Here is a 9,803-nt window from a genome sequence, read left to right on the forward strand (position 1 = left end):
GCTTACTCAGCTGCACTCTTTTCATGGAGCTACATGCCACCTGACCACAATGATTCACTGTCCTGTCTCTAGAGCACTGATCCAGAGAGATGAAAAAAGGCCACACAGAATTAGTGTGGGCCCCACATTCCCTAGCTGTGCTGCACTGCCGTACAAGCGGTGAGCTGCCTGCAGTTCCCAAGGCACCCAACCCACTATGGAAACTCCCCACTTCCAACAAGCTACTATCTTGGTAGAGTCAGCTGCAAGCCTCCATCTGGTGCAAAAAAAATTAAAGTTTCCTGGGTTCTGCAGATCACTGGGAAAATGAGCTTGCTGTTTGGAAGGAAGGTTCTAGTCAGGACTAAGGGAATAGCCATGTCTGTGCACTTGTAAAAGTCAAGAAGTCCCTAGACCAAAACATGACCATGACCAAAATAGCATTTTCCTTTTCCTTCTTCATTTTGTCAGACCGAGTTCTTCTACTGGGTCAGCAACAAAAGGCTATAGTTGTGTCTAGGTGAAGAAAGTGATTAGGAGACCCTTATTCCCTTTCGGTGTTGGTGGGCAGAGGCAAGGGCAGGAGCAGCAGTATTTCCGAGCAGCAGTGCTACCTCATGAAACTCAGCTCCCTGGTAAGGAACTCTTAAGACTTTCTTGTGTTACCACAGCACTATCAGCTCTAGGTGGCAAAGAAAAAGCTGAGACTTAGGGCAAATCCATACTAGAAAACTCTTCAGAGGAGTCAAGTCCATTGGGGTAACAAGTTTTTACCACAGCTTTGCATGAGCATAAGCCTCCTGGCAGACTCACAAGACTGGAAGAAGCATCTTGCAGGGTAAGGATATAATAAGTTCTTGCAAAAAACATTTTTTCACAGCAGAAGCTGCATCTCTACTGGAGGATTTCATGGCTAAGAATTCAATGTAAGATAGACAAGACCTGGAAGGCATGTGATAATGTAAAAGCAAAAAGAAACAGAGCCATACTGGTAGAGCAAGAAAATGAATCCAAGCTTCTTCCTCCCAGGTTACAGTGATCTGCTTTCCTGGGGTAAATCACAGTGCTGTCCAGAAAATGGAGAAACCAAAACTGTAAGTACAGTCAGGGCTCAAGCCCTGAGCTCCAGTGTAAGACAAACAGATTGGCTCATGTCAGAGCAGCTGTAGGCTATGAAATATCCTTTGCACCATAGGAAAAACACTTCTGCCACAACAGAGAAGATTTCAGGTACAAACCAGCACATACATGTTGCAGACAACCAGTAAGCCTATGCTGCCCACCAAGTTAACTCCCAGTTTACTCTCAGGTTGTGATATCTTGATATTGCATAATTGCCACTTCCTTCCCAGACTGTTTTGTGAAATAAACCAGCTAATCTCCATACAAAACTGAGGGAAGTTCTGGAAACAGATCACTTCCAGAAGGTGTCATGGATGAGGTTTTGTTCCTTATCAACTTTGTCTCAACCTAACCAGTCCTCCAACTCCTAACATAAGCCCTTCTGTGGAAATACCACTCTGGTGGGCTTCAACCCATGCTTCAGGTTATTTCTGGTGCTCCAAACAAAATGAAAAGAAAAAAAACAAACCAAACAAAACTACATAAACTCACACAGAAAAGTAATGGTTGCATCCTGGCACCAAAGGGCCAAGAAGACATCTAAAATGACAAGTGTTTCATCATGTGGATACAAGAGAAACCACCCAGCTTGATGCAAAGGAACATGCTCTGTGCAGCATACAAACAGGCCACTTTTCCTGAGGACCAGACATCATTCCCAGGGGTGAATGCATTTAGCATGTGTACATGTGAAGACTCCAGATGAGTAGCATGCTGCATGCCCCATCCATGCAACAACTCCTTGGCAGCCTACGAACTGCCTGAAGGCAGCTGGCTATGGCACTTACAAACCCACTGGCCTTGCTGGGGCACCAAGAATCCTGTTGCCTACAGGGAAAGAAACCTTGCAGCACACATGGCCACACTCACAGGCTCCACTGTGTAGCAAGCAAGTGAAGTTTTGTAGGCAGCTTTGTGCTGTCAGCGAAGACAGCCTGTGAGTTTCCAGCCTGATACATGATCAGGAGAAAAACCTGTTCCTTCTAGAGGCTGGTACTGCAAATCACCCACAAAGCACAACAGTTTCTCAACGGTTTTTCTTTTATGCTTAAAAGGCAGTTCCGAGATAGGAAGCAAATATTAGCTAAGTAATAATAGTTAATCAGTTGCTTTGGCATTTTCTCCAGGATGTATGTTTTCACATGACCTCACAGAGACAATGGGGACCTACATTTTTATTTCTAATCAAACCATAATTAATGCTAAATAAAAATACCTTCTCTTGATCTATGTAGAGCTCTTCATCTGAAAAAATAACTTAGACTCATTGTCTAAATTTTAGAGGAGAGAAACTATTTATATGTCACACAGGAAAGTTGCACTTATTTAGGGATTTTCACTTGGGAAATCAGGAAAATACAAGAATTTTCTCTTTATAGAGCTGCACCCACATCAGTACTTCCTTGTTGTGCAACAGTCCTAGTGGGCAATCCAGGGCGAAGTCCCTTCTTTTACAACAGACCTTCTCTTTGATTTCAGTGGGAAATGTCTTTGCAAAAAAACACAACTTAGGTCTCTCAGACACCTGTTCAGCAGATCCCTTCTCAAACCCAGTCTAACTTAATCACTGCTTTTATTACAGCAGAGATTATTATGATTGTTATTTAACAGAGAGGTAGATGATTCATTTGTTCTCTAAAGCCAATGGCTCAATCCAAAGTCACTGGAGTCAAATATTACTTTAACATGCTTGGTGGTATGAACATAACCTTCTACATCTCAGTTTCCCATCAACATTTGGAAAAGATAGTATTTCCCTGCCTCAGAGACATGTTTTGCAATTAGATGCATTAACAAGAATAAGAGCCATTCAACTATTACAGAACAGGGACCACATTAAACATGCAAAAATACAGGCAAAAAAAGTACATAACTTGTCTCAGTTTAGTAGGCCAATAATAGGATGAATTGAATGTAGGTTATGTATCTTGCTTCTATCTATCAAGTAATCATCAATAAATATATTTATCCCAGCTGATGTGGCAATTTCAAATTTTCTCTGAATTGTTCACTACATTCCCAAGACAGGTGTATGACTTACACTTTCTTAAAACAAAAGAATAAAAATAAGTAGATTCAAAGAGGGGTACAGTACCTAATGGTGCTAACTTGACAGAATGGCTCAGATAGAAAGTACTGCACTGCATGTTACATTTTGCAAGTCTAATGTGAAAGCATTTCTACTCTTTGCCTGCAGACACGATAAGACTCTGAGCCTCATGGAATCAGCATTTCAGTGCATGTCGTCCAGTACCCTCTATACTGTGGATTTAGCAAAGCTTGCCTAAAGCTTGTTAAATCCCCCCTCCCACCAAACTATATATTTCTGAAGCAAAGCCAAAAAGATGGAGAAAATATTAATTCAAATTCATCCTGTGACACAAGAACATAACAGCTAATATTCCTTTTTATTTTCTGAAGGTGTTTCTTTCTGAAACTAAAGAGTCTGGGCTTCTTTGATTATAGGATCATCCTGTACTGAAACAAGGAGGTGGTCAGCTTTCTTTGGTAAGGTGCTCTGTAACAATTGACATCATGAAATCCATCCATTTCATGATATCTATGTTCAACATAGACCTGTTCTACTCTGCTAATCCCTTTACATATTGCTTGTACTTTTTCCCTCTCCAAGAGATTCACATTCTTATGCAACATATTTTGGTGTCATCTATCATAAAGCCCATCTATTTGGAAGACGTTATGCAAATACTTTCATTTAATCCCTTTATCAGTAGAATGTCAGGTTAGTGTTTTAAAAAATATCCCTCTGGGCCATGTTGAAAATAAGAAAGTGTATGGGAAATATTAACCCCTAGTTTCAAAAATTATGTTAGTAAGGGTGAGCCTCATTTTTCTGAGACTGTAGGAAAGGAGCATCTTCCTGGAGCAGAATTAGAGACTGAGTATATTTTGCAGAGAGGGTGAAATTTCCTTTACACCTTTAAAAAGACCACTGACACAAAATGAGCTGATTGACAGTCAAAAATGAAAGGAAAAAAAAATCATAATGTCAAAAAAGAAAGATCCCCACTAAGAAAGACATAAGACCAAGACAACAGCAGGTGAGGTACACACCAGACAGATGTATGAGAAATTATTAGCCACCGACTCTGGTTTGGCAGAAGAGCCTGTTACCCTAAAACAAAGCAATCTAGAGACTCTTGGATAAATTAATTGTGTCTAACCACAATCTGCCTGTGAGTTCAAAGCCAAAAGTTATCAAGGAAGTATAGTCCTGGTCTGTAAGAAAGGAAGGACAACAGGGAGAGTGAATAGCAAAAAGGCAAGAGCATACATGAAAACTGGCACATTTTGTTAGAGAACATCAAAATGCCTGAAAACCAAAATCCAGAAGTCTGTATATATTAAACACAAACAGCAGTATCAAAATATGCTGGGATGGTAAGAGAAAATGAAATCCCATTGCAAGGACACTTAAGAAGAATAAATAACTACTTCATTAAAAGAAACAAGAACAAAACCAGAGAGTAGGTTATATTCATATAGCATAGCAAAAGAAGGCAGAAGAAAACATCCAGGAGAAGGAGCGTTAGAGGATAGTCTGGCTAGGAAAGGTACACTGTTGAATTGTGATTATGATAGGTTTTCATGGACATGTACAAATGCAGGAGAAACCTTCATGCAAATTTTTTTAAAGAAGAAAGAGTAATTGCTCAGCAATAACCTGGGGCAATGACAAGGCAAGGGACATGTTATTGCTGACAACAGATACCCACTCCTTCAAAAGGCATCTGGAAAGCAGACCTAGCATGACATTGAACATAATTGTTTATTTTGGTATTGTATTGCAGATAAATAATTTTCAAAAGTAAAAGGTGACACACAATTAGGAAAGACACCAATCTATTAAAGGTTGTCTTCTCGTCTGAGCAGCTATTTGTTTAGCACTTCAGTACACTGCAGCTGAAATTCTTAGGTTTGCATTTAATTCTGCCTCTTCGCATAAAAGTGCATCCAATGATGAGAATACCTATTCTTTCAGGAAAACTTGTCCTTCATACATACGTCCCCAGACCCAAGGAATAGAGGAATATGGCTTGGATGTGCTCTGAGTCATTAATATGAATCCCAGCACTTACAGGCACCTATATAGTAAAGACTTAATACAGAAAGGTCCTTGAAACATCTGCTCCACATACCACAATATTACAAGTCCCAACAACAATAAGACCTTTATTAAAAAACGAAAGCCATTTCTCTAATGCCTGCACATGCCTGTGGTTGGTGAATATAAGTGCAGCCACTTGGCCAGAGGGAAAAGGCTCTCAGCTGCTTTTTATGGCTTTGCACATTCCAGAAACACTGCTACTTCTGTCAAATCGTAGAGCAGCACCAGCCTCATGCACCTGCAGCCCTGGCTGCTCTGTAAAATAGAATGTGGCTAGCCCAGCCAGGAGGTGGCATGCATTTAGTGACCCCTTGATTAAATGTGCACACATGTGCAGAGTTAAGAGACAAGAAAAGAAAAATCTTCTTCCCCACAATAATTCTACATCTGAATGATGTGGCCTTCTCCTTACTCTTTCTACCCGTTTTGAATCTCAGATCAGGGTTGCCTTGACCAACCTAAGGAGGTGATGAGAGAAATGTGTTTTCATGACAGTTCTACTAATACTTTCCTTCTCAGAGATACAATCTCTTCCCTCTACGTGAGTCAAGCAATGTAAAGTATTCAATCACACCAAAAGTACTAATGACGACTTTCTCTTCTACAGGCAAAATCTTCTGGGGTTGGCACGGTTGCAAAGATCCTCCTTTATGTTTTCATCCTCAGCCAGATATCACAATGAAGAGGATATGGAAAATATCTGAGCTGGAATAAGAGATGAGGAAATCTATAGGCTATCAGCTGGATACAGTTGCAGCTTTATTAACCTTTAGCATTGTGAATATTTTCACATTAATATTAGATACCCCTAAAGAGGCCTGTAGCATATATTTCAAAGGCCTCATTGATCCCAGGCAAGGAGAATATTCTCATCCCTTTCCTGTGGCATGCACACAAAGTTAAACTAATCCTACACCTACTCAGCCTCCTTGGACCATTCCATCACCTCAGCAGTATTACATGCAGGATCAAGGTGTGGCCATTGTATCTTCAAACTGCCCAACACTGCGTGGCATAGGCATGTCCACTCATGTTAGACAGGATATATAGGGGCTTGACTGTGATCAAATAGAGCAGCTATTTACATGAGTAGTTCCTTCAGCTGCATTAATCACTCGGGGAGAAGAAAGCTCACACCCAGATGATACTTGACCCTAGAAAAGAAAGTCATCATTTGGTTTTATAAGCTATTCAAATGTTCTATTTTGCAGAACCGGTAGACATGGACATGTGTGCTTTGGGCTTCGTAATGGACACGATGATCCATTCTGACCAGATACATAATTTTGTGTAATGGTAACTGCAAGCAACGCCAAAGCAGCTCTTCTCCCCTAGAAATAAATAGGTAAGCCACACAAGAATGTGCTTGTTGGGCAGCACAAAGAAGAGTTATGCTCAGAGGTGTTCTCTGCAGCTGATTGACCTGAACTGTAACTATAGGGACAAGCCAGATTTCTGCAAACCTCAGGATGGGATAGGCTCTGCATCATCTGCAGTTGCTATTATGCAACTCAGCCTGCTTCTCAGAACAAATTAACATACCCGCTCTCACCTTTGAGACAACTGAAGCAAGAGAGTCTGAAGGTAATAGAGTGGCCCAAGCAGCCCTGGGGATCCTTGAGCAAGGCAAGCTTTCCTCCAGTAATGCTCTCACTATAACACGCACACTGATTGCTTTCCCCGCTGTTGACTACCACAGACTTTCTATCTGCTTCAGAGTTTATTAGTCTGATCCATCCTCAGCAGCAGTGAGATTAATCCAGTCATTGAGAGAGCACAGGTAATGACCCCTCTATTAAGACATTTACCAGGACAAATATCTCATTTTCAGTCTGTTTTAATACAGCCAAATTTCAAGTATCTGAGCTCAGTGCCCGCCTTAATGTTTTTTTAAGACTCAGGGGGATCAGAACAAGGTTAAAGGAGAACAGACAGTTCTCCTGAATGCTATTTTTTGGCAGAATTCTGAACAGCCTCACTGGCATTCAGAGGAATCTGGTATTCAAATGAACCTAGTTCAGGGGCTGAAAAAGCTCTCTTGTTGACCTCAAGAAAAAACTGATTCCTTTATAGAAAAATATCAAAGACACCATGCAAGGTCACTTATAGAAGGATGGGGGAATGAACATGAGTCTATAGTGCCCAGACCCCCGGGTGAGCTACTGAGCCACATCACCTCTCAGGGATTTTCTGACAAAGGGTTGCTCCTGCAGTGCTGTGTTGCATCCATCTGCTGCCCTGCAAGAGTTAAGCAACACCAAAATTAGAGTCAAAGTAACAGAACTGCATCCTTAATCACATTCCCGTTCTTAGTCCAGTGTAACTCATGAGTGAAACCAGGCTTGTGCTGAGACAGTACCCTTTGAACCGAAGCAGTAGGACTTGAATGAGTTAGTGCTCCAGCCTGCTTCTGCCACCCTGGCAGGAACTTCTGACAGACTGACTGTGATAAATAGAGGAGAAGGTGGGAAAGTGATAACATCTTGAATTGCTGTAGGTTGAATTGCATATGAACATGAGTTGGAGTACTCACAAAAGCTTGCAAATGCAATTCAGAACACGTGGTATGCTCTCTAGGGCTTGTTTACACCACAAAGTGTATTTAGACTGAGACAGTGTCATCTTTAAAGAAAAAAAAGTTTTTCCTCAATTTTTGGATAGACTCTCTAATTTCAAAATAATAGTGACTTAGATTGAAATAGTTTAAATCCACTCTGACTGGAGTTAACCTAATTCAAAGAAAAAAAGCACTCTATCAGTGGAATTAGTGCATCTGCCTAGAGAGTGCATCGCTATTAATAGATCGCTATAGACAAGTCTGGAGCAATTTCTCAAAACACATATCAAAAGCAGGTAAGAATGTAGCACCAGAAGAAATTACTGCCAAAAGGAAAGAGAAGCAGGGAGAAAATCCAAGTTGTAAAAAACCACCAGAATTATAATATTCACTTATTTAGCCATTAATTTCTGTAAATGCACTTCTTCACATATCTTTCTGAAGAGTCAACAGCAATATCTGCAAAAACAAAATGTTTTTTCACAGATCCTGCCTGTTGAACCTCTTTTTTCTTTACAGTCTGGATTTCAGCTTCTCCCTGAAGGTACATGAGTGTCACACCATAAACTTGACAAAGGCCCATCTGCACACCTATGTATTAAAACTCAGTCCTCTTCCCATGAGACATACTCCCAATGACTGTTTAGTGGAACAGCAATTAATTTCGAAAAGCCTGTGGAAGTTTGCCATTGCGTTTGAAAATTGCTGCCAGTTTGTAACATTATTTGCGTAACTTTATCATTATGATCTCACCAGGAGTCTGAAGTTATGGTAAAATGTATTTACACAGAAATAGACCTTACCTTGTTTCCTCACAAATACACAATATGATATCAGAATAGTTTAATTTACCCACAAGAAAATTATTAACTTCACCATCATGAATGATTCTATGCATTTCTTTAAAATAATCATAAGTTAACCCTATATTTTTCAGTTGCAGTTTTTAAAGAACAGCAGTAACATCATAGTCAAATAGGGTCTCAGTATGATCTCTTCAGTTGTTTAATTAAAGAGTAGATCTTCATCTTTCTTATATATTAGGTTACAAACTCAAAATGAAAGCAGAAAATCTACCTCTCCTTTAAAATGCAATTAAAGTTTCTGAACTCATTAGTTTTTATTTTAATTGAAGTAACATTGCTCTCTGAGTTGCTTAAAAACAGGAGTGAAACATTCATCTATATACCCCTTTTTCAGTATCTGTCCATCTGGACTCTGCTGTCATTATCAGAGATGTGTCAATAGAGCTTCCTCAGTGCAAATCTGATGAGAAAGGAGAAAAACTCTTGCCATCTGTACATACCAAAACAACTTGAAATCTCTGAGAGACAAGTTGTGGCCATTCTTGATGTGGCACTTTCAGAGCTTTCTGACTCCAACTGTCCACCACACCACTCTGCTGGTAGTACCACCCATTAATACAGCAGAATGTGTGACACTCCCCAAGACTTCTCTGCTCACATCTCAGCATCTCAAATGGCTGGAGGAGGCAATATCTGCATGCAGAATGTGCTATGCTTTTCTTGTTGCCTCTTCGGTTTGGAGGGCAAAGGGGAACATGAGGCAAGATCATCAGGGAAGAAGTGGCAAGGACTGCAATGTCTCCGACATCAGTGAAAGCAATGGACCTAAGCCTTCAAGAAACAGGGTGTACAACACAGAATGAGAGCACCTGGGGCAACACAGCTCTTAGAAGAACAAGGCACAGTATGAAATGAGTCTCAGAAGGGGACTCACTTCCCCAGTTGAACTCAGCTGAACTGAGATGCCCGACCTGAGCCAGGGTGAGGCCACCTCACCAAGTCCAGTAACGCTGCTATCTGATGGTAGAGCACGTGACAGATTATAAGATGGGAAATGCATGGCTGAGAGATGCTTCCTGTTTCCCTGCTACACTCACGCCAAATGTTGTATAGATATTATACAAAGAGCTTCCCTTCTGTTGAACTTGCACCTGTTATAATCTAATTAGGGGGAAATTGGACTTCTTTTGCTAGCATCATAAACAGAGGC

This window comes from Neopelma chrysocephalum, unplaced genomic scaffold (assembly GCF_003984885.1).
Source record: "Neopelma chrysocephalum unplaced genomic scaffold, ASM398488v2 Primary Assembly neopelma1_25, whole genome shotgun sequence".
Classification (NCBI taxonomy): Eukaryota; Metazoa; Chordata; class Aves; order Passeriformes; family Pipridae; genus Neopelma; species Neopelma chrysocephalum.